Source organism: Bufo bufo, chromosome 2 (assembly GCF_905171765.1).
Source record: "Bufo bufo chromosome 2, aBufBuf1.1, whole genome shotgun sequence".
Classification (NCBI taxonomy): domain Eukaryota; kingdom Metazoa; phylum Chordata; class Amphibia; order Anura; family Bufonidae; genus Bufo; species Bufo bufo.
The window spans coordinates 555,489,539-555,514,520 of NC_053390.1; positions in this window are offsets into that span (position 1 = coordinate 555,489,539).

Consider the following 24,982-nt stretch of genomic DNA (forward strand, 5'->3'; position numbering starts at 1 on the left):
TGAAAGCTCTATTAGTGAGAAGAAAAGGAGGTAAAATTCATTTGGGTGGTAAGTTGCATGACCGAGCAATAAACGGTGAAAGTAGTGTAGAGCAGAAGTGTAAAAAGTGGCCTGGTCATTAAGGGTGTTTAAGCTAAGGGGGCTGAAGTGGTTAAATCACACCCACTTCCAGTGTTCCTTGCGGGTTATAGCTTCTGTCTGGCTCTGTGGAAGCAAGGAAGGAAGGATTGGCAGTTCCTGCTCAGAAAAGATAAGTTTGTTTCTGATTTCTTGTGGTTTACTGTCTAGGCTGTTTGAGTTACGCCTGTCCCCTCCATGTCCTGAGGGAGCAGGCTTTCCCTTTTCCCCTTTCACCATCTTAGGGATTTTAGGGTATTTTCAGCCCAGGCACGAGAACACATTATTCCCACCTTAAGGGTCTGAATGTGGGCTTAGCAGTATAGGGACAGCTGATAGGGATTGTCAGGAGGTGACCTTATTCCCAGCTTCTCGCCTAGGAACTTGTTTGTTTACTTTTCTGTGTTTCATATATCCTGTCCACCGTGACACATTATCTGTGGTATTTCTCCTGTGTAACGTGTGTGTGTCCCAAAAATATCTGTGACATCCAGTGTACTTTTTCCGTACATGGTGTCCACTGAGGACAGTGACTTTAGCTGTGCTATAGCTCCTGTGCAACGTGTGCAATTCCAAAAAATATTAGTGACTTCCAGTGTACTTTTTCCGTAGACGTTGTCCGCAGCGGACAGTGACATTGGCTGCGCTACATATCCTGTGTCACGCGTGCACATCCAGAAAATATCAGTGACATCCAGTGTATTTTTTCCGCAGACGGTGTCCGCTGTGGACACTGACATTTCCTGGGGTACTTCTCCTGTGTAATGTTTCCACATCCCAAATACATGTGACATTCCCTCAAATTTTATATTAGCCGCTGGTGACATGAGCGAAATTACCTGTGGTATTTCTCCTGTGTAACGTTTCCACATCCCAAATACCTGTGACATTCCCTGTAATTTTATATTAGCCGCTGGTGACATCAGCGACATCATCTGCCGTAATTCTCCTGTGTAACGTGTGCGCATCCCAAAAATATCTGTGACATCCAGTGTACTTTTTCCGTAGATGGTGTCCGTTGCAGACAGTGTACTTTTTCCATAGATCGGTGTCCGCTGTGTACAGTGACATCAGCTGCGCTACATCTCCTGTGTAACGTGTGCACATCCAAAAGATATCAGTGACATCCAGTGTACTTTTTCCGTGTATGGTGTCTGCTGCAGACAGTGACATTAGCTGCGCTACACCTCCTGTGTAACGTGTGCACATCCAAAAAATATCAGTGACATCCAGTGAACTTTTTCCGTAGACCGTGTCCGCTGTTGACAGTGACATTTCCTGGTGTACATTTCCTGTGTAACTTTTCCACATCCCAAATACCTGTGACATTCCCTGTAATTTTATATTAGCCGCTGGTGACATCAGTGACATTATCTGCGATATTTCTCCTGTGTAACGTGTCCACTTCCCAAAAGTCCTTTTAAGGACTATTGTGTGTGGTGCAATAGTTAGGCCGCTGTAGACAGCGACATTATCTGGGTTACATCTCCTGTGTAATGTGTGTGCATCCCAAAAATATCTATGACATCTAGTGTACTTTTTCTGTAGACGGTATCCGCTGCGGACAGTGACATTAGCTGCGCTAAATCTCCTGTGTAACGTGTGTACATCCCAAAATTATCTGTGCATCCATTGTACTTTTTCCGTACACGGTGTCTACTTCAGACAGTGACATTAGCTGCTCTACATCTCCTGTGTAACGTGTGCACATCCAAAAAATATCAGTGATATCCAGTGTACTTTTTATGTAGACAGTGTCCGTTGCTGACAGTGACATTACCTGGGGTACATCTCCTGTATAACGTTTCCACATTCCAAATACCTGTGACATTCCCTGTAAATTTTTTATTAGCCGCTGGTGACATCAGCGACATTATCTGCGGAATTTCTCCTTTGTAATGTTTCCACATCCAAAATACCTGTGATATTCACTGTCATTTTTTATTAGCCGTTTCTGGCATCAGCAACATTATCTGTGGTATATCTCCTGTGTGACGTTTCCACATCCCAAATAACTTTTTTAAGCTACTGTACATGTGGCATACTTTCAAGCATATATAACATTTAATATGAAGAAAGCGAGCAGTAAGGGACGGGGAAGTGGCCATGATGCTGATGGTGCACGCAGAGGCCGTGGCCCCGGGCGCGTTGAAACTGTGCCTGCTGCCAGAGCACAAAAAAAAAAAAATCCACGATACCTAGCTTCATGTCGCAGTTTGCATGTCAGGGCAGGACAACGCTCTCGAAGTCACACCTGTGCGACCAGGTGGTCGGTTGTATTGCAGCAGATAATGCTTCCAGTCGGTTAACAACTTCACATCAGGCCCCCTTACTGTTCAGGCCTAATTTTGCAAATCTGACATATGTCACTTTGTGTGGTAATAGCTTTGGAACTCTTTTACTTATCCAAGCCATTCAGATATTGTTTTCTCGTGACACATTGTACTTCATGATGGTCATAAATTTGAGTCAATATATTTCACCTTTATTTATGAAACATCCCAAATTTAGCAAAAATGTTGAAAAAAAAGCAATTTTCAACATTTCTATTTCTCTGCTTTAAAAACAGAAAGTGATACCTCATAAAATATTTATTTCTTAACATTCCCCATGTGTCTACTTTCTGTTGGCATCATTTTTTAAATGTAATTAAAAAAATTTAGGACATTAGAACGCTTAGAATTTTAGAAACAATTCTTAAAATTTTTAAGAAAAATGACAAAAAACACTTTTTAAGGACCAGTTCAGGTCTGAAGTCACTTTGTAAGGCTTACATAGTGGATACCCCATAAATGACCCCATTGTAGAAATGTGCAAAAAAGGGGGTTAGTCAGCACCTCTCAGTGCGCAGGTGCACGCTGCCATGGCAAAGACCTAGAAGAAAAAAAGACAATGCAGCAGCACCCTGCAAACCAGATAAAGTACAACAATGCCATAGTCACAAATTATGATTACAAAAATGATAGTGCTAATGCTATGCTTATTTATAAAGGGAGATGCTTGGCCAATGCATTTTGTACAAAACCATCTGAGCCCGTCTGCCGTACGTCAAGGCGATCTCTGTTAGACGGGTCCTAACACTAAATACTACCTGTTATGCGCCATAATGGCCGCCATAAAATTCAGGGAGTGTTGGATCCACATGCATGCTGGATCCACTCTGCCTTTTACCATTTTTGGTGCCATGATGGCCTCCATTACAAGGGATGCAGGAACCAACTCTGGAGTGACAGTGCCACCTGGCACCCCACAAACAGAGGATCTGCCAGCAACACCAACACCTGGGTCACCAAGCATCTCCACAATGTCCCACGGAAGTGTTCAGCTCTCCATCTCCCAAACGCTGGAGAGGAAGAGGAAGTACCCCCCTACCCACCCGCGATCCCTAGCCCTGAATGCCAGCATTTCTAAATTACTGGCCTTTGAAATGCTGTCATTCCGTCTGGTGGAGACGGATAGTTTTAACGGCCTTATGCGGTGGCTGTCCCACAGTACGTTCTGCCCAGCCCCCACTACTTTTCAAGGCGAGCCATCCCTTCCCTGCACAACCAAGTAGGGGACAAAATCAGGTGTGCACTGCGCAACGCCATCTGTGGCAAGGTGCACCTGACTACAGATATGTGGACCAGTAAGCACGGTCAGGGCCGTTATATCTCCATAACAGCACACTGGGTAAATGCAGTGGCGGCTGGGCCTGAGGCGGATAGCAGTTTGGCGCATGTCCTTCCATTAACGAGGATTGCAAGGCGCTTCAGTTTGCCTCCTGTTGCTTCCTCCTACTACTCTGCTTCCTCATCCTCTACCAGCTCCTCATCCGGTCAGCGTAACACCTTCACCACCAACTTCAGCACTGCCAGGGATAAACGACAGCAGGCAGTTTTAAAACGTATCTGTTTGGGGGACAAACCCCACACCGCGCAGGAGCTGTGGACGGGCCTTGAACAACAGACCGATGAGTGGTTTGTGCCAGTCAGTCTCAAGCTCGGTCTGGTGGTGTGCGATAATGGGCGAAATCTCGTAGCAGCTCTGGGACTAGCCGGGTTGACGCATATCCCTTGCCTGGCGAATGTGCTGAATTTGGTGGTGCAGAGATTCCTTTAAAATTACCCCGACATGTCAGAGCTGCTGCGGGCCGTCTGTGCATGCTTTCGGCGTTCTCACCCTGCTGCTGCTCGCCTGTCAGCGCTGCAGCGTAACTTCGGCCTTCCCGCTCACCGCCTCATATGCGACGTGCCCACAAGGTGGAACTCCACCTTGCACATGCTGGCCAGACTGTGCGAGCAGCAACAGGTGATAGTGGAGTTTCAGCTGCAGCGCGCACGGGTGAGTCACTCTGCAGAACAGCACCACTTCACCAACAATGACTGGGCCTCCATGTGAGACCTGTGTTCCTTGTTGCGCTGTTTCAAGTACTCCACCAACATGGCCAGTGCTGATAACGCCGTTCTCAGCGTTACTATCCCACTTTTATGCCTCCTTGAAAAAACGCTCCTGGCGATGATGGAAGAGGATGTGGCACAGGAGGAGGAGGAGGAAGAGGGATCATTTCGTAGGGTTTCCGGCCAGTCATTCCCAAGTGGCTCCGAGGGTGGGTTCCTGCACTCACAAACCCAAGGTACACAATTGTCCAGCCAGGGCACAGTTCTGGAGGAAGAGGAGGTGGAGAAGGAGATGGAGGAGGAGAAGCCATGTTCACAGCAGGGTGGCACCCAGACCAGCTCATGGCCATCACTGGTGCGTGGCTGTGGGAATACAGAGGACACAGACGATACACCTCCCACAGAGGACAGCTTTTTGTTGCCTCTGGGCAGCCTGGCACACATGAGCGATTACATGCTGCAGTGTCTTCGCAACGACCGCCGAGTTGCCCACATTCTAACTTGTGCTGATTACTGGGTGGCCACGCTGCTGGATCCCCGTTACAAGGACAACGTACCATTCTTGATTCCCTCACTGGAGCGTGATCGTAAGATGCGCGAGTTTAAGCGCACGCTGGTAGACGCGCTACTGGTGGCATTCCCACCTGACAGCGGGGGAACAGTGGATGCACAAGGCGAAGGCAGAGAACGAGGAAGAGGTCGCCAACACAGCTGGGGCACCACCAGCACCTCAGAAGGCAGGGTTAGCATGGCCGAAATGTGGAAAAGCTTTGTCAGCACGCCACAACAACCAGCACCACCAGCTGATATGGAACGTCTTAACAGGAGGCAGCATTTCACCAACATGGTAAAGCAGTATGTGTGCACATGCCTACATGTACTGAATGACGGGACTGCCCCCTTCAACTTCTGGGTCTCCAAATTGGGCACATGGCCTGAGCTTGCCCTTTACGCCTTGGAGGTGCTGGCCTGCCCTGCAGCCAGTGTATTATCTGAATGTGTGTTTAGCACGGCAGGGGGCGTCATTACAGACAAGCGCAGCCGCCTGTCCACAGCCAATGTGGACAAGCTCACGTTCATTAAAATGAACCAGGCATGGATCCTTCAGGACTTGTCCGTACCTTGTGCAGAATAGACATGTATACCGGCACTAACCAGCCATTGTTATACTGCAGCGCAATTGCACATGTTTGTATTTTGGATATTTCACACTCTTTTGGAGTGTACCTTAATTTGACAAAATTAAATCAAAACCAAAAACCTGTGTTGGCTATCTCGTCCTCCTCCACCGCCGCTTCCACCTACTCTGCTACGTCCACCGCCTTCTCAAACTCCTACTCCATATGGAACTCCACCTCATAAATCCATTTTTTTTTATTTTATATAATTTCACTACTTTGTCATTTACATTTTCGGGTGAAATTCCCCAATTTTTGGGTGAATAGTACTACTGCTATACCTAGTAGACCGTTAAAAAAAAAAAAAAAAAATTGTCAGTTACATTTTATGGTAAAATTATCAAATTTTTGGGTGTATAGTACCACTGCTATACCTAGTAGGCCAGTTAAAAAAAAATAATTGTCATTTACATTTTAGGGTGAAATTCACCAATTTTGGTGTGTATAGTACCACTGCTATACCTAGTGGACCGGTGAAAAAAAAATAAAAAATTGTCAGTTACATTTTCTGGTGAAATTAACCAATTTTTGGGTGTGATGTACCACTCCTATACCTAGTAGGCCGAAAAATAAAAATAAAATTGTCAGTTAGATTTTTTGGGTGAAATTCACCAATTTTTGGGTGTAATATACCCCTCCTCTACCTAGTTGACAGCTTAATAATTTTCAATAATTTTTCTGGGTTGACATTATACAATTTTAGACGTGAATAAACACCTGCTATGCATAGGTGACAGGGAATGAAATTTAATAAATTATTCAGTGATTAATGCGCACCACATCCTTTCATTCAATGCTTAAACTTTGAAAAGTTGTCACACTTTTATGCTTTAATAATTTCTCCCAAATTTCAACTCTAATTTAAAATTTGAAAAAATGAATCCTCCCTTGCATGTGGTCTGTCTTTCTCATGCTCCCTCTCTGGCCTGGAACCTTGATTCCCCGCCACCCGTGATCACCATGGAAGGTGCATAAAAGAACATCGAAAGTTGATAGAGCAGATATCAAATTGGATCGTGAACATCACGGGGACATGGTGGGGCACTAAGTGTGCACACGCCTACATGAACTGACTGACAGGGGTCAGCCAGTGCAACTTCTGGGTCTCCAAATTGGGCACATGGCCTGAGCTTGCCCTTTACGCCTTGGAGGTGCTGGCCTGCCCTGCAGCCGGGGTATTGTCTGAACGTGTGTTTAGCACGACTGGAGGGTTATATTTCCCAATGTTTTGGGGTGTACCCTAATTTCAAAAAATAAAAATAAATTTTAAACCAAAAAGCAGTTTAGGCTACCTCCTCCTCCTCCACCGCCACTTCCACCTACACCGCCACATCCACCGCCTCCTCAACCTCCTACTCCATATGGATCTGGTCTTTCTAGATCAAGATTATTATTTTTTATTTTTACATATTTTATGTTATTTTAAGTCATTTCCCTATCCACATTTGTTTGCAGAGCACTTGCCATGCTCTTAACCACATTTTGACGACATTTGCAGCCCTCTAGCCCTTTCCATGACATTTTTACAACCATTTTAGTGCTCAAAAGTTTGGGTCCCCTTTGACTTCAATGGGGTTCGGGTTCGGGGTCAAGTTCGGGTCCCGAACTCGAACTTTTTTCCGAAGTTCGGCCGAACCCGTCGAACCCGAACATCCAGGTGTCCGCTCAACTCTACTCTCCTCCTCTTCCATCATATCGACATGTTGTAGAGGGTCAGCTCATCAGCAGGCCCTCACCTACAATCTTTTAGCAGGCTAGCTCACCTGTAGGCCCCCGCATATAATGTTTTTGAGGGTCAGCTCGCCAGCAGGCCCTCAACCATAATGTTTTACAGGGTCAGCTCACCAGCAGGCCCTCGCATATAATGTTTTAGAGGGTCAGCTCACCATCAGGCCCTCATGTACAATGTTCTAGAGGGTAAGCTCACCTGCAGGCCCTCGCATATAATGTTTTATAGGGTCAGCTCACCAGCAGGCCCTCACCTCCAATCTTTTAGAGGGTCAGCTTACCTGCAGGCCCTCGCATATAATATTTTTGAGGGTCAGCTTGCCAGCAGGCCCTCAACCATAATGTTTTACAGGGTCAGCTCATCAGCAGGCCCCCGCATATAATGTTTTTGAGGGTCAGATCAGCAGCAGGTACTCACCCCTAATGTTTTAGAGAGTCAGCTTTGCAGCTGACCCTCACCCCTAATGTTTTAGATGGTCAGCTCAGCAGCAGGCCCTCGCCCGTGTTTTGGAGGGTCACCAGCAGGCCATCAATTTTTCAAGGGTGTATGATGCCCTCCTTTATGTGTAATACAGGTTGTATTGGAGTGCCGGTTCTTTGTAATTTTTTTAAGCCCTTTCACTTAGTGCATAGGCTTTATAAGTGTAGGAGTCCCACTACCCGAACAATTTACCATATACAGGTAGTTTCGGAGTGCCTCTTCCTTATAATTTTTGGCAGCACTTGTACTTTATATACAATTAAATATACAGGAAAGAATCGATTTTATCTTCTGTTTTGTGTGTATTATTGTCAGTCTGTAAAAGTGGCGTACTATTTGGACAACATCGTTCCCAGCAACGACCTGGGAGTCCAAGATGCATCCAGACATCCCCCCATGCTGTTCCCGAACCATTTCGGTGGTGTTTCCATCAATTTCTGACCTTTTCCTATGAACCAGACACGCTCCCCTCTTCAGAGCAGAGGGTGCCTGGTTTAATGCTCGGGTTCTCCCATTGACTTCCATTGTGCTCGGGTGCTCGGTAGAGCACCCAAGCATCCCGAGGTGTTCGACCCAAGCACCCGAACACTTTGGTGCTCGATCAACACTAATAGGGAGGCATTATCCATGCTGTAGGGAGATAACAGGTTTCAATAGGGGAGTGTAAAGCCTCGGTAATAGGAGCTATTCTATTACACCTTGCTGCACTAATTGGAGTTACTATAAGGGATCTATTACTAGAGATTTTAGGTTGTTTTAAAGAGTAATTGCAGTAATCCTAGCATCTTTTATTGTGTTGAAAGTGCGGTCTGATACAACCAGTTTTGGGGTGTCTTACTTTTAAATATATAAAAGTACTTCCAGTCATCCTTGCTTTTGGGGTGAATTTGCAGTCTGACACAACCAGTTTTGGGGTGTGTTTATTTCATAGATAAAAGTATATAGCATGTAACAGAACAGATTCTGTAGAAATCTATGTGGAATTAGCTGACGACAGTGTAAAAGAAGTGCGCTTTTTCTTGATGCGAACATTTACCTGTAAGGCTGAGTTCACACTTGAGTTATTTGGTCAGTTTTGGCTCCGCAGCTGAACAAATGAGTGAAGTGTGCAGTGATTCTAAGAGTGACGCCTGTCATCTGCTGCTCATACCGACTCACAGTACTGATCTATGGCTGAAAGCTAGGGGGCTGATCTATGGCTGGAGGCTGATCTATGGCATGCGGGCTGATCTATGGTATGGGAGCTAATCTATGGCAAGGGGCTGATCTATTGTTTGGTGCTGATCTATGGCATGGGGCCTGATCTATGGCATGGGGGCTGCTCTAAGGCATAGAGGTCTGATCTGAGGCATGGGGGTCTGATCTGATGCATAGGAGTCTTATCTGAGGTATGAGGGTCTCATCTGAGGTCTGAATGGGGTCTTATTTATATTGGGGCTCTTATCTGAGGTCTTATTGGGGGTCATTCACATTGGGGTCGGAGCTGAGGTCTGATTGTGGGTCTGATCTCAGGTCTGATTGAAGGTCTTTTTGGGGGTCTGATTGGGACTGTGAGATGGGTTCTGATTAACATTGGGTTTCTGATTGCCGGTCTGATCTGAGGCCTAATAAAAAATATTTTTTTCTTATTGTCCTCCTCTAAAACCTAGGTGTGTCTTATGGGCCGGTGCATCTTATAGGGCGAAAAATATGGTAGTGGATATCACAATAATCAATATAACAGAACCACCACCACTAAAATGTAACCTTTATTAGAATGGTTGCCACTATAGGAGCAATCCTGTGTCAGGAACCTCCTACATACCCTCAGATAGCCCTGACACAGGAAGGTACCACCACCAAGGAGATAATTTAAATAGTGAATAGAGAGAAGTTTTGAAAAATTTGATTTGGCAACTTCGCCGAAGTTCGCCAAGAAATTTCATTCGTTCCAAATTAATTTTTCAAGAATCGCTATAAATCAGGCACTGTATACCCAGGACACTCTGCCTTAGGGTACGGCCATGCTGTGGGTTGCGGCCATGCTGCTGTGAATAACTGCGAGGCCAATTAGTCTGCAGCTGTCTTTCATTTGATAATAAAGACTGCATTGTATGTTGGATCTTTATTGTTAATGGCTGTGCGTCACCTATAAACAGGGCCTGTTGCTGGTATGGGGATTGGCTAGTTAGGTGGGGGTACAATATACATATTATTGCTGTTCTTGCCTGCAATCTCCTGCAGGTTATTTGACAGTAAACACTGAATATTAATCAGCTCTGGCATATCCACTACTCCAACCCTAGCGCTCTACTGCCCTGCAGGTGGTAGTCCTTCTTCTGCCATCTGCTTTTCCACATAATCTAATATCGATTGGAATATGTCATCAGGAACATTCAGCTCTTCCTCTCTCTGCATCTTGCTGACTTTTCTAGAACTTTTTTAGTCCGCTGTTTGGTCAAAGTCAAAGTCGGTATAATGAATAGACCACCAGAATAGTATATCAAATAATAGTTAACATATGATTATACATGCTTCTCAAAAGTATTATGCTATAGGGTAAAACCCTAAGCAAATGCATAACTTCATCCCAGAGAATGCATAACTTCATTGCAACAAGATTCTCAGTGGCAACTTTATGACATTTCCTCAGGGAACCAAACAGTTTGACAAATGTCCTAAAATGATGTTACTTTGGAGAGGATGTGAGCAACCATTAATGAATTGCCTACATCAATGCTAAATGGTAGATATGGCTATAGTAGGATCATCATGCTCTGAGATTTTAAAATAAGACTCAATTTTAGGTATGGTGATATTATCCTAAATGTAAGTTAACAGCCCCTACATTATGACCGCAGTACAGTATAATGTATATGCAAGCTATCACAAAAAGATCCTGGATATATTCCAGATAGTCAATGACACCATAGGATTAGGGACCACTTTGAATAGAGTGCCTCTATAGCCATAAATCACGCACTGGTAAATCATCTTCAGGCAGGGTTACTACATGGAAATGTGTTGGCACAAAGTTATGCATTCTCTGAGATGAAGTTATGAATTTACCCTATAGCAGGGATTCTCAACCTGCAGCCCTCCAGCTGTTGTAAAATTACAACTCCCACCATGCCCTGCTTTAGGCTGATAGCCGTAGGCTGTCCATGCATGCTCGGAATTGTAGTTTTGCAACAGCTGGAGGGCCGCAGGTTGAGCATCCCTGTTCTATAGTATACTTTTGAGAGGCTGTTAGTTGATTCACTATTCTGGTGGTCTACTCATTATACAGATTTTAACTGTATTGTCCCAATTACACTATTTTTGTTTAGGACATCTCTACAGTTTTTATAAGTATCTAATAAAGGTTACGTTTTAGTGGTGGTGGTTCTGTGATATTGAGCAAGGAAGTCTAGAATGGCATTTTTAATTGCAATAAACAAAATGTTAAATAAACTACACTTGTTAAAAAATAGCAGAAGAACATACCTTTCTTACCTAAATACATGAGAAAAAGACCAGCATTGTCCTCAATTATTGCAACAAGGAAGGCTAGAATGACACAAGAGCACTTCATACACTAGTTTGCACTTGTTCTTGCACAAAAGAAATGCAAATGTACTGAATAAACTACACTTCCTATAAAATACGTGTAGCAGAAGAACAGAACTTTCTTACTGAAAAACATGGAAAGAGACCAGTATTGTCCTCACCTGTTGCAACAAGGAAGGGTAGAATGAAATTCTGAATGGCAATTAATTGTCTTTCTCACACAAGAGCACTTCACAGTTTGGCGCTTGTTCTTGTACAAAATAACTGCAAATGTCTTCTAAAACCACCCAGAACAGCACTATACACTGCCCAATTGTTCCGGTGACATCACTGGGATATCTAATAAGGGAGAGTCTCCGCCTAGCATACTCATGTGAATCCCGGTATGTTACTGGCTCACAACAAACCGACCTTGAGCTGGGCGATGCAGAGGAGCAGAGGAGCATACTTGGTAAAGGAGTGATGGGGAGCTTATATCTGGATGCACCCCTGAATTTGGACAACCCCTTTAACAATGGACTATGAAAATGAAAAATTACATTTCTTTTCAAAAGTACAATGCTTTAGCCATACATTTTTCATTTTCATGAGGGTTGGTCTGAGAATATGTACTCCAGAATGTGTTACACAATTTCTCTGGAGGACAATAATATTCCACTTGTGCTCATAAACAGCTGTTTGAAGACACAGCATGGCTCAGAATGGAATAACATTTAGATTTTGGAACATAGTGGGGTATTTATCATGAGGAGAATAGTTGAAGTCAGTTTTGCTTGAGTCTGCTTTGGAGTACTTTATGTCACATTTATCAAATGTCTCATGTTGTTTGATAAATTGTTCTCACGCTTAAAAAAGACTGAGTGATACATCTGAAGTGAAAATTTCAGAATTGGAGTGAGTGGTTTAAAAATGGGACATATCACGGGTTGATTACTGGGAGGGAATGGCGAAGATTTAATGGTTATGGTGCACATTGGAACCAATGAAAAAGTTAGAGGTAGTTGGAGGGTCCTTAAAAATTATTTCAGGGACTTAGATCACAAGTTCAAGGTAGTATTTTATTTAATACTACCTCTACTATGAGCCATACCAGAAAGGCAGCGGGAGATTAGAGAGGTTAACAAGTGGCTCAAAAACTGGGGTAGGAAGGAGTGGTTTGGGTTCCTAGAGAACTGGGCCAACGTTTCTCTCGGCTGCAGGCTCTATCGTAGGGATGGGATGTACCTCAATGGGGAAGGTGCAGCTGTTTTGGGGAAGAAGATAGCTAGAAGGTTGGAGAAGTGTTTAAACTAGGGACTGGAGAAAGGGTAATTACATTAGTGGATGAAACTTGGGGTGGAATGGAGGGAGGGACTAGAACAGTTCAAATGGAAAGGTGTAGGGTGAAAACATCCAAAAACCTCTTAATTGTAAGTATACAATATGTTCGTAAATAGGATTGTAAAAACAGGGGAGGGGGAGAGTATGCCTTTATGTACGGCATACATATTAGGACATCATCAGACATCATCCACAACTCCATCCTCCGTCAGGCAAAACTCCCTCCTACCTCAGACTTTAGACAAAACTCCGTCCTCCCTCATCCAAAACTCCATCAGACCTCAGACAAAACTCCGTCCTCCCTCATCCAAAACTCCGTCCTCCCTCAGACATCAGCCAAAACTCCATCAGACCTCAGACATCAGCCAAAACTCCGTCGTCCCTCATCCAAAACTCCGTCGTCCCTCATCCAAAACTCCATTGTCCCTCATCCAAAACTCCGTCGTCTCTCAGCCAAAACTCTGTCGTCTCTCAGCCAAAACTCCGTCGTCTCTCAGCCAAAACTCCGTCGTCCCTCAGCCAAAACTCCGTCAGACATCAGCCAAAACTCCGTCAGATATCAGCCAAACCTCCGTCAGATATCAGCCAAACCTCCGTCAGACATCAGCCAAAACTCCGTCAGACATCAGCCAAACCTCCGTCAGACATCAGCCAAACCTCCGTCAGACATCAGCCAAACCTCCGTCAGACATCAGCCAAACCTCCGTCAGACATCAGCCAAACCTCCGTCAGACATCAGCCAAAACTCCGTCAGACATCAGCCAAAACTCCGTCAGACATCAGCCAAAACTCCGTCAGACATCAGCCAAAACTCCGTCAGACATCAGCCAAAACTGCGTCAGACATCAGTCAAAACTGCGTCAGACATCAGCCAAAACTCCGTCAGACATCAGCCAAAACTCTGTCAGACATCAGCCAAAACTCCGTCAGACATCAGCCAAAACTCCGTCCTCCCTAACTCAAAATATGCCCTACTACACACACTCATCACCTGACAGAGCTGCTAGCTGCTGGAGAAGCAAAGGACCTGTGATGATGTCATGACCATGTGATGAGTCACGTGTGTGGGAGGGGTCAGATGTGCACAGCAGCTGGTAGAGTGTACAGAACTGTAGCCATCAAATAGAGCTCTGTACTAGAGATGTGTGTGTAACCTGCATGTAGCAGTGTTGTGTACTGTGTAGCAGAGCTGTATGTGTAACCTGCATGTAGCAGAGCTGTGTACTGTGTAGCAGAGCTGTATGTATAACCTGCATGTAGCAGAGCTGTGTACTGTGTAGCAGAGCTGTATGTGTAACCTGCATGTAGCAGAGCTGTGTGCTGTGTAGCAGAGCTGTATGTGTAACCTGCATGTAGCAAAGCTGTATGTGTAACCTGCATGTAGCAGAGCTGTGTACTGTGTAGCAGAGCTGTATGTATAACCTGCATGTAGCAGTGCTGTGTACTGTGTAGCAGAGCTGTATGTGTAACCTGCATGTAGCAGAGCTGTATGTGTAACCTGCATGTAGCAGTGCTGTGTAGCAGAGCTGTATGTGTAACCTGCATGTAGCAGAGCTGTATGTGTAACCTGCATGTAGCAGAGCTGTGTACTGTGTAGTAGAGCTGTCGGTGTAACCTGCATGTAGCAGAGCTGTATGTGTAACCTGCATGTAGCAGAGCTGTGTACTGTGTAGCACAGCTGTATGTGTGACCTGCATGTAGCAGAGCTGCATGCGTAACCTGCATGTAGCAGTGCTGTGTACTGTGTAGCAGAGCTGTATGTGTAACCTGCATGTAGCAGAGCTGTGTACTGTGTAGCAGAGCTGTATGTGTAACCTGCATGTATCAGAGCTGTGTACTGTGTAGTAGAGCTGTATGTGTAACCTGCATGTAGTAGAGCTGTATGTGTAACCTGCATGTAGCAGAGCTGTGTACTGTGTAGCAGAGCTGTATGTGTAACCTGCATATTGCAGTGCTGTGTACTGTGTAGCAGATCTGTATGTGTACCCTGCATGTAGCAGAGCTGTGTACTGTGTAGCAGAGCTGTATGTGTAACCTGCATATAGCAGAGCTGTGTACTGTGTAGCACAGCTGTATGTGTAACCTGCATGTAGCAGTGCTGTGTACTGCGTAGCAGAGCTGTGTACTGTGTAGCAGAGCTGTATGTGTAACCTGCATGTAGCAGAGCTGTGTACTGTGTAGCAGAGCTGTATGTGTAACTTGCATGTAGCAGAGCTGTGTACTGTGTAGAGAGCTGTATGTGTAACGTGCATGTAGCAGAGCTGTGTACTGTGTAGCAGAGCTGTATATGTAACCTGCATGTAGCAGAGCTGTATGTGTAACCTGCATGTAGCAGAGCTGTGTACTGTGTAGCAGAGCTGTATGTGTACCCTGCATGTAGCAGTGCTGTGTACTGTGTAGCAGAGCTGTATGTGTAACCTGCATGTAGCAGAGCTGTGTACTGTGTAGAGAGCTGTATGTGTAACGTGCATGTAGCAGAGCTGTGTACTGTGTAGCAGAGCTGTATATGTAACCTGCATGTAGCAGAGCTGTATGTGTAACCTGCATGTAGCAGAGCTGTGTACTGTGTAGCAGAGCTGTATGTGTACCCTGCATGTAGCAGTGCTGTGTACTGTGTAGCAGAGCTGTATGTGTAACCTGCATGTAGCAGAGCTATGTACTGTGTAGCAGATCTGTATGTGTAACCTGCATGTAGCAGAGCTGTATGTGTAACCAGCATGTAGCAGAGCTGTGTACTGTGTAGCAGAGCTGTATGTGTAACCTGCATGTAGCAGTGCTGTGTACTGTGTAGCAGAGCTGTATGTGTAACCTGCATGTAGCAGAGCTGTGTATTGTGTAGCAGAGCTGTATGTGTAACCTGCAGGTAGTAGTGATGTGTACTGTGTAGCAGAGATGTGTACTGTGTAGCAGAGATGTGTGTGTAACCTGCATGTAGCAGAGCTGTGTACTGTGTTACAGAGATGTGTGTGTAACCTGGGAACTATAAAAAAGTGTAAAAAAATAAAATAAAAAATCAGATCACCCCCCTTTTCCCAAAATGAAAATAAAAGAACTGAAAAAATACACATCATGGGTGTCACAATGTGTAAAAACACCCATTGTATAAAAATATATTCCCCACTGCTGTTCATGATTGCATGTCACAATGTATCTTTGTATGCGGTATGTATACTGCAATTTGGGATGTTCTCTTATGATTGTATTTGATAATAATAATAATAAAATCTTATTGAACCATAAAAATATATTCCCCATACGGCAAACAGCAAAACAGAAAAAAAAGAGTCCAAATGTCCGATTCGCCGTTTTTGGTCGCTTCATTTGCTACAATTTTTTTTATAAAAAGTGATCAAAAAGTATTAAACACCCCAGAATGGTATCAGTGAAAAGTTCAGATTGCCCTGCAAAAAATGAGCCCCACCCAGCTCCGTACACATAATTACAAAAAAGTTATAGGGGTCAAAATATGGCGACAAAAAAAAAAGAAATCAGATTCTGGAAATCTCCTGTCACTCCGAGTTACTCAGAATTGGTAGCCCTAATTAATAAATACATGCAACATGAATGCATATATGCCGCTTCACACAAAACTAGATCACAAGTGTTAGGCCTCTTGAACATAAACGTTGTTGGTCCATTCCATGCATTGGGGACAGCAATTTGCAGTTCCCAATGCACGGGCAACGTGCGTGCAGCGGCCAGGACAGATCCAGACCCATTCGACTTGAATGGGTCCGTGAGCATGTTCTACTTTTTTGCTGTGCAGAGGCACGGCCAGAAACACCACGGAAGCACTCTGTAGTGCTTCTATGGGGATCCGATCCGTTTTTCCGTTCCGTTCAAGTGAATGGGTCGACATCACGGATGCGGGATGCACACGGCTGGTGCCCTGTGTATTGCAGAACTGCCATATGTGGTCCACAATACAACCACAGGCACACAGCGGCCATGTGCAAGAGGCCTTACAAAGATGGGATTTATGGTGCACATTCTCTTATGCTTCCCATATTCCACAGATTTATATCACACAGCTACTTACAGTTGTGCTGATAAGTTTACATACCCTTGCAGAATTTATGATTTCTTAAAGGGGTATTCTCATCTTCCCTTTTCATACTTACCTTCCTTGAGTGCGACGTTCACTTCCTGGATTTCACTTCCTGGATTCTTCTCCCGGCCGGGCCGTGCTTGCGCAGAAGACTGAAGATTTTCTCCCGGCCGGGCCGCTCAATGTCCTGAACGCGCACGCCGCCGCGCATGTGCCATGGTGACTTATTCCTGGCCTGTATATTACAGAGTCGGCGTGCGCGGCTCTGTACTATACTGGCAAGGAAGAAGTCATCATGGCGCATGCGCGGCGGCATGCGCATTCAGGACATTGCGCGGCCGGGAGAGAATCTTCAGTCTTCTGCGCAAGCGCGGCCCGGCGGGATTTGACAGGAGAGGTGGCCGTAACCAGGGGAGACCAAAGACAACATCAGGTAAGAGGTGACTTATTTTCTAAAAAAGGGTGGGAATTGGGTAAAAAAATGTATTAAGAAAAATGATCACTGTCAAATCATTAACAGATTTAACAGTGATCATTAAGATGAGAATACCCCTTTAACCATTGTTCAGAGAATATGAATGATAACACGGACACTTGTCTCTCGCTCATGGTTAGTGGTCGGCTGAAGCCATTTATGTCAAACAACTGTGTTTACTCTTTATAACTCGTAATCACAACACAAACTCCCCAAATGACCCTGATCAGAAGTTTACACACCCCAGCTCTTAATACCATGTATTGCCCCCTTTAACATCAATGACAGCTTGAAGTCTTTTGTGGTAGTTGTGGATGAGGCTCTTTATTTTCTCAGATGGTAAAACTGCCCATTCTTCCTGTTGGAAAAAAAAAAGCAATTCCACCACAGTTTTACGGGATTTTTAGTTACGACATTCGATGTACGATAAAACTGACTGGTTACTTTTATTCTACAGGTCAGATCGAATCCGGCGATACCTTATATGTATAGTTTTTCTTGCGTTTTAATAGTGATAAAAAATAAAATAAAAATCTGATTTATTTTTTTGTCGCCATATTTTGAGCCCTATAACTTTTTTGTAATTATGTGTACGGAGCTGGGTGGGGGCTTATTTTTTGCAGGTCAATCTGAACTTTTCACTGATACCATTCTGGGGTGTTTAAGACTTTTTGATCACTTTTTATTAAAATTTTTGTAGCAAATGAAGCAACCAAAAACGGCGAATCGGACATTTGGACTCTTTTTTTTTTCTGTTTTGCTGTTTGCCTTATGGGGAATATATTTTTATACAATGGGTGTTTTTAGACATTGCGAAACCCATGATGTGTATTCTTTTTTGTTCTTTTATTTTCATTTTGGGAAAACGGGGGTGATCTGAATTTTTATGGGGTTTTTTTACACTTTTTTATAGTTCCCAGGTTACACACACATCTCTGTAACACAGTACACAGCCCTGCTACATGCGGTTAGACACACTGCTCTATATACACAGTACACATCTCTGCTACATGCAGGTTATACACATACAGCTCTGCTACACAGTACACAGCTCTGCTACATGCAGGTTACACATACAGCTCTGCTACATGCACGGTACACATACAGATCTGCTACACAGTACACAGCACAGCTACATGCAGGTTACACATACAGCTCTGCTACATGCAGGTTACACATACAGCTCTGCTACACAGTACACAGCTCTGCTACATGCAGGTTACACATACAGCTCTACTACATGCAGGTTACACATACAGCTCTGCTACACAGTACACAGCTCTGAAACATGCAGGTTACACATACAGGTCTGCTACATGCAGGTTACACATACAGCTCTGCTACATGCAGGTTACACATACAGCTCTGCTACACAGTACACAGCTCAGCTACATGCAGGTTACACATACAGCTCTGCTACATGCAGGTTACACATACAGCTCTGCTACACAGTACACAACTCTGCTACATGCAGGTTACACATACAGCTTTGCTACATGCAGGTTACACATACAGCTCTGCTACACAGTACACAGCTCTGCTACATGCAGGTTACACATACAGCTCTACTACACGGTACACAGCTCTGCTACATGCAAGTTACACATACAGCTATGCTACACAGTACACAGCTCTGCTACATGCAAGTTACACATACAGCTCTGCTACACAGTACACAGCACTGCTACATGTAGGTTACACATACAGCTCTGCTACACAGTACACCACTCTGCTACATGCAGGTTACACATACAGCTCTGCTACACAGTACACAACACTGCTACATGCAGGTTACACACACATCTCTAGTACAGAGCTCTATTTGATGGCTACAGTTCTGTACACTCTACCAGCTGCTGTGCACATCTGACCCCTCCCACACACGTGACTCGTCACATGGTTATGACATCATCATAGATCCTTTGCCTCTCCAGCAGCGAGCAGCTCTGTCAGGTGAAGAGTGTGTGTAGTAGGGCATATTTTGAGTTAGGGAGGACGGAGTTTTGGCTGATGTCTGAGGGAGGACAGAGTTTTGGCATATGTCTGAGGGAGGACGGAGTTTTGGCTGATATCTGACGGAGGTATGGCTGATGTCTGACGGAGTTTTGGCTGAGGGACGACTGAGTTTTGGCTGAGGGACGACTGAGTTTTGGCTGAGGGACGACTGAGCTTTGGCTGAGGGACGACTGAGTTTTGGCTGAGGGACGACTGAGCTTTGGCTGAGGGACGACTGAGTTTTGGCTGAGGGACGACTGAGTTTTGGCTGAGGTCTGAGGTCTGATGGAGTTTTGGCTGATGTCTGAGCGAGGACGGAGTTTTGGATGAGGGTGGACGGAGTTTTGTCTGAGGTCTGATGGAGTTTTGAATGAGGGAGGACGGAGTTTTGTCTAAAGTCTGAGGTAGGAGGGAGTTTTGCCTGACGGAGAATGGAGTTGTGGATGATGTCTGACGATGTCCTAATATGTATGCCGTATTTATGTAAAGTCCAGTCTAAAGCCCACACTCCGGGAAGATATAAGTCAGAGAAATTAAATGTGGAGTCACTGTGGGTAGAAATACATGGGGGCAAAAACAATAATAAAATACTAATAGGAGTTTGTTAGAAGCCACCTAATATACCACAGAAAATCTACTTCTAAGGGAACTAAATGAGGCGGCAAATCATAGTAACATAGTTTGTAATAGGGATCGACCGATTATCAGAAGTACCGATATTATCAGCCGATATTAAGGATTTTGCACATTATCGGTTTCGGCATCTAACCTTGCCGATATGCCGATAATGCGTATAAAGCGAATAGTAGTGAGAGCTTATGGAAGCGCTCACTAGTATGCATCAGGTGCCGGGAGCAGGGTAGAAGCGCAGCAAGCGTTTCCGATACTCACCCTCCCTGGTCTTCTTTGATGGGGCCCTGCTGCACTGTCCTGACCCCGTACAGCGCCAGGATGTAGTGCGCGCACTATGATCTGATGCTGCATGCTGTCAGGTGACAGTGCAGCGCAGGCCGGAGAACACAGGGGAGTGTGACGCCTGACCCGGAGATGAAGAGGAGCACGGCGCAGGAGAGGTGAGGAGTTTTTTTTATTTTATTCATCTGAGGTCTGATAGGGGTTAAATAAAGTCTGATCTGAGGTCTGATAGGGGTTAAAGTCTGATCTGAGGTCTAATAGGGGTTAAATAAAGTCTGATCTGAGGTCTGATAGGGGTTAAAGTCTGATCTGAGGTCTGATAGGGGTTAACTAAAGTCTGATTTGAGGTCTGATAGGGGATAAATAAAGTCTGATCTGAGGTCTGATAGGGGTTAAAGTCTGATCTGAGGTCTAATAGGGGTTAAATAAAGTCTGATCTGAGGTCTGATAGGGGTTAAAGTCTGATCTGAGGTCTGATAGGGGATAAATAAAGTCTGATCTGAGGTCTGATAGGGATTAATTAAAGTCTGATTTAAGGTCCAATAGGGGTTAATAAAGTCAGTTAGAAGGGGGGATGGTGTGGAAATTGGCATTTGGCACTAGTATATTATAAATGTAAATTATAAATTGACTACCAACTAAGGGTTTTATTAAGTTATAATTTACCATACATTTATAATATACTAATGCCAAATGCAAATTTCCACCACCTCAGTGACTACCAACTAATATAATATATATTATAATATATAAAATATCGGTATAAATTATCGGCTATCGGCCTGAAAGTCCATCCAGTTAAACCTGTTATCCTGCAAGTTGATCCAAAGGAAGGCAATAAAAAAAAAAAACTGAGGTACAAGCCAATTTTCCTCATTTTGGGGGAAAAAAATCCTTCCCGACTCCAATCAGGCAGTCAAAATACTTCCTGGATCAACAACCCTTCTCGATTAGTGTAGGGAGAGGCTGCAGCTGCTGTCAGGGAGAGATCAGGGAGAAATATTATCAAGAACTGCCTTTTTACTCAGCGATCTACATCAAATGTGTTTTGTGGGTGCAGTGCACAATTTTTTTAAGCCTGCACTGAGCCAACTACTGCTGAAAACGAACTTTTTTTTACTTCAGTTTGTCAATATCAATACATGATTGGCAGCCATTTTATGCAACGATAGTGCACCAGCACTATCTATCTGCATGTCTGCTAGTCCAGAAATACAGCGTTTTGCTTACTGTGCTTAAAAAAACTTTTTTTTCATATAGTGCACATCTAGGATTAGACGTGCATAAGTGACTGTCACATTTAGGCCACAAATAAGGCTTTTCGGATACTGTGGTGAAAAATCCCTCTGATATACTGCACATCTGGGATTACAAGTGCATAAGGGACTGTCACATTTAGGCCCCAAATACTGCTATTAGGTTACTGTTGTTAAAAAAAAAACTTTTTTTCATATACTGCACATCTAGGATTACACGTGCATAGATGACTGTCACATTTAGGCCACAAATAAGGCTTTTAGGATACTGTGGTGAAAAAACCCTCTGATATAGTGCACATCTGTGATTACACGTGCATAGGTGACTGTCACATTTAGGCCACAAATAAGGCTTTTAGGATACTGTGGTGGAAAAAAAAAACTTTTTTTCATATATTGCACATCTGTGATTACACGTGCATAGGTGACTGTTACATTTAGGCCACAAATAAGGCTTTTAGGATACTGTGGTGAAAAAACCCTCTGATATAGTGCACATCTGTGATTACACGTGCATAGGTGACTGTCACATTTAGGCCACAAATACGGCTATTAGGTTACTGTTGTTAAAAGAAACCTTTTTTTCATATACTGCACATCTGTGATTACACGTGCATAGGTGACTGTCACATTTAGGCCACAAACAAGGCTTTTAGGATACTGTGGTGAAAAAAAAACTTTTTTTCCTATACTGCACATCTGTGATTACACTTGCATAGGTGACTGTCACATTTAGGCCACAAATACGGCTTTTAGGATACTGTGGTGAAAAATCCCTCTGATATACTGCACATCTAGTATTACACTTGCATAGGTGACTGTCACATTTAGGACACAAATACCGCTGTCATATAGAGTTAAAAAAAAATAAAGTGCAATACCCTACATCAGGGTTTATATTGGCGGTTAATTATTTTTTAACAGACTTAACCACTTTTTACTTTGCTTTGTGAACGCTAACTATGAGGCAAACATCTAATAAGGGACGTGGTCATGGTCGTGGTGGTGGTGTTGGTGGAGCCTCTGGTGCAGGGAGAGGACGTGGCCGTTCTGCCACAGCTACACGTCCTACTGAACCTACTACCTCAGGTCCCAGTAGCCGCCAGAATCTACAGCGATATTTGGTCGGGCCTAATGCCGTTCTAAGGATGGTAAGGCCTGAGCAAGTACAGGCGCTAGTCAATTGGGTGTCCGACAGTGGATCCAGCACGTTCACATTATCTCCCACCCAGTCTTCTGCAGAAAGCACACAGGTGGCGCCTGAAACCCATGCCTATCAGTCTGTCACATCACCCTCGTGCATATCGGGGAACCTGTCTGAGCCTCAAGTCATGCAGCAGTCTCTTATACTGTTTGAAGACTCTGCTTGCAGGGTTTCCCAAGGGCATCCACCTAGCCCTTCCCCAGGGGTGGAAGACATAGAATGCAATGACGCACAACCACTTATGTTTCCTGATGAGGACATGTGAATACCACCTCAGCACGTCTCTGATGATGGCGAAACACAGGTGCCAACTGCTGCGTCTTTCTGCGGTGTGCAGACCGAAAAGAAGGTCAGGGAGGAAGACTGGGTGGAAGACGATGCAGGGATCGATGAGGTCCTAGACCCCACATGGAATGAAGGTCATGCCACTGACTTTCAGAGTTCGGAGGAAGAGGCAGTGGTGAGACCAAGCCAACAGCGTAGCAAAAGCAGGAGCAGGGTGCAAAAGCAGAGCAGCCGTCGCCAAAACAGTTCGCCTGCTACTGGCCACCGTCAACAGGGACCGAGCACACCAAAGGCAGCTTCAAGGAGTTCCCTGGCATGGCACTTCTTCACACAATGTGCTTACGACAAGACCCGAATGGTTTGCACGCTGTGCCATCAGAGCCTGAAGCGAGGCATTAACGTTCTGAACCTTAGCACAACCTGCATGACCAGGCATCTACATGCGGGCTGCAGTGGAGTAAGCAGGGCTGGCGCCACCAGTAAGGCGACTTAGGAAGTCGCCTAGGGCGCCATTTAGCAGGGGGCGCCCGTTGCGGTGTAAAAAAAAAAAAAGAAAAATTGGTTATATAAGTTCGGCCGGCGGCGCCCCTCATGCTGCGCCTCCTGAATCTCCGGCGGGGCTGGAGATTCAAATTAGAGCGGCAAGCGCTGAGGACGGAGTCCTGAGCGCTTGCCGCTCCGTCCTGAGCGCTTGCCGCTCTAATTTGAATCTCCGGCCACCGGCTCATTGCTGCGCAGCCTGCGCCTGCTGTGTGTCAGCTCAGTGCTTTTGTTAATGTAGCGTGGCCGAGCTCTGTTCGGTCCGCGGTAGGAGCTTTTGTTTCCTGTAGCCGGCCGGACTGACAGGAAGTGCACACTTAGTGTGCACTTCCTGTCAGTCCGGCCGGGTACAGGAAACAAATGCTCCTGTACCGCGGACCGAAGAGAGCTCGGCCACGCTACATTAGAGGTGTGTGTGTGGGGGGAATAATGACATTGACAAGGGAGGGGGGGGAATAATGACATTGACAAGGGAGGGGGGGAATAATGACATTGACAAGGGAGGGGGGGGAATAATGATATTGACAAGGGAGGGGGTGGAATAATGACATTGACAAGGGAGGGGGGGAATAATGACAATGACAAGGGAGGGGGGGAATAATGAGAGTGACAAGGGAGGGGGGTGGAATAATGAGAGTGACAAGGGGGGGGTGGAATAATGAGAGTGACAAGGGAGGGGGGGTGGAATAATGAGAGTGACAAGGGAGGGGGGTGCCGGGGTGGAATAATGAGATTGACAAGGGAGGGGGGGGATAATGAGATTGACAAGGGGGGGGGGGGGGAATAATGAGATTGACAAGGGAGGGGGGGACTAATGAGATTGACAAGGGGGGGAATAATGAGATTGACAAGGGGGGGGAATAATGAGATTGACAAGGGAGGGGGGGGGATAATGAGATTGACAAGGGAGGGGGGGGACTAATGAGATTGACAAGGGGGGGAATAATGAGATTGACAAGGGGGGGGAATAATGAGATTGACAAGGGAGGGGGGGGAATAATGAGATTGACAAGGGAGGGGGGGGAATAATGAGATTGACAAGGGAGGGGGGGAATAATGAGAGTGACAAGGGAGGGGGGGTGGAATAATGAGAGTGACAAGGGAGGGGGGGTGGAATAATGAGAGTGACAAGGGAGGGGGGGTGGAATAATGAGAGTGACAAGGGAGGGGGGTGGAATAATGAGAGTGACAAGGGAGGAGGGGTGGAATAATGAGAGTGACAAGGGAGGGGGGGAAATAATGAGAGTGAAAAGGGAGGGGGGTGGAATAATGAGAGTGACAAGGGAGGGAGTGGGGGAGAAGAGAGTGACAAGGGAGTCCCCAGAGCCAGACCAAGAGCCAGACTGCAGCCAGAGACCAGATCATCTTATTGTCCTGGTGGTAAGTAGACAATGCAATATGTTTATTATGTAATTGTTTAGTTATTAATACTACATTGGAGACTAATTTACCTCACATTTAGGGTCCATTCACACATCCATGTGTGTTTTGCGGATCCACGGATCCGCAAAACACGGACAGCAGCAATGTGCA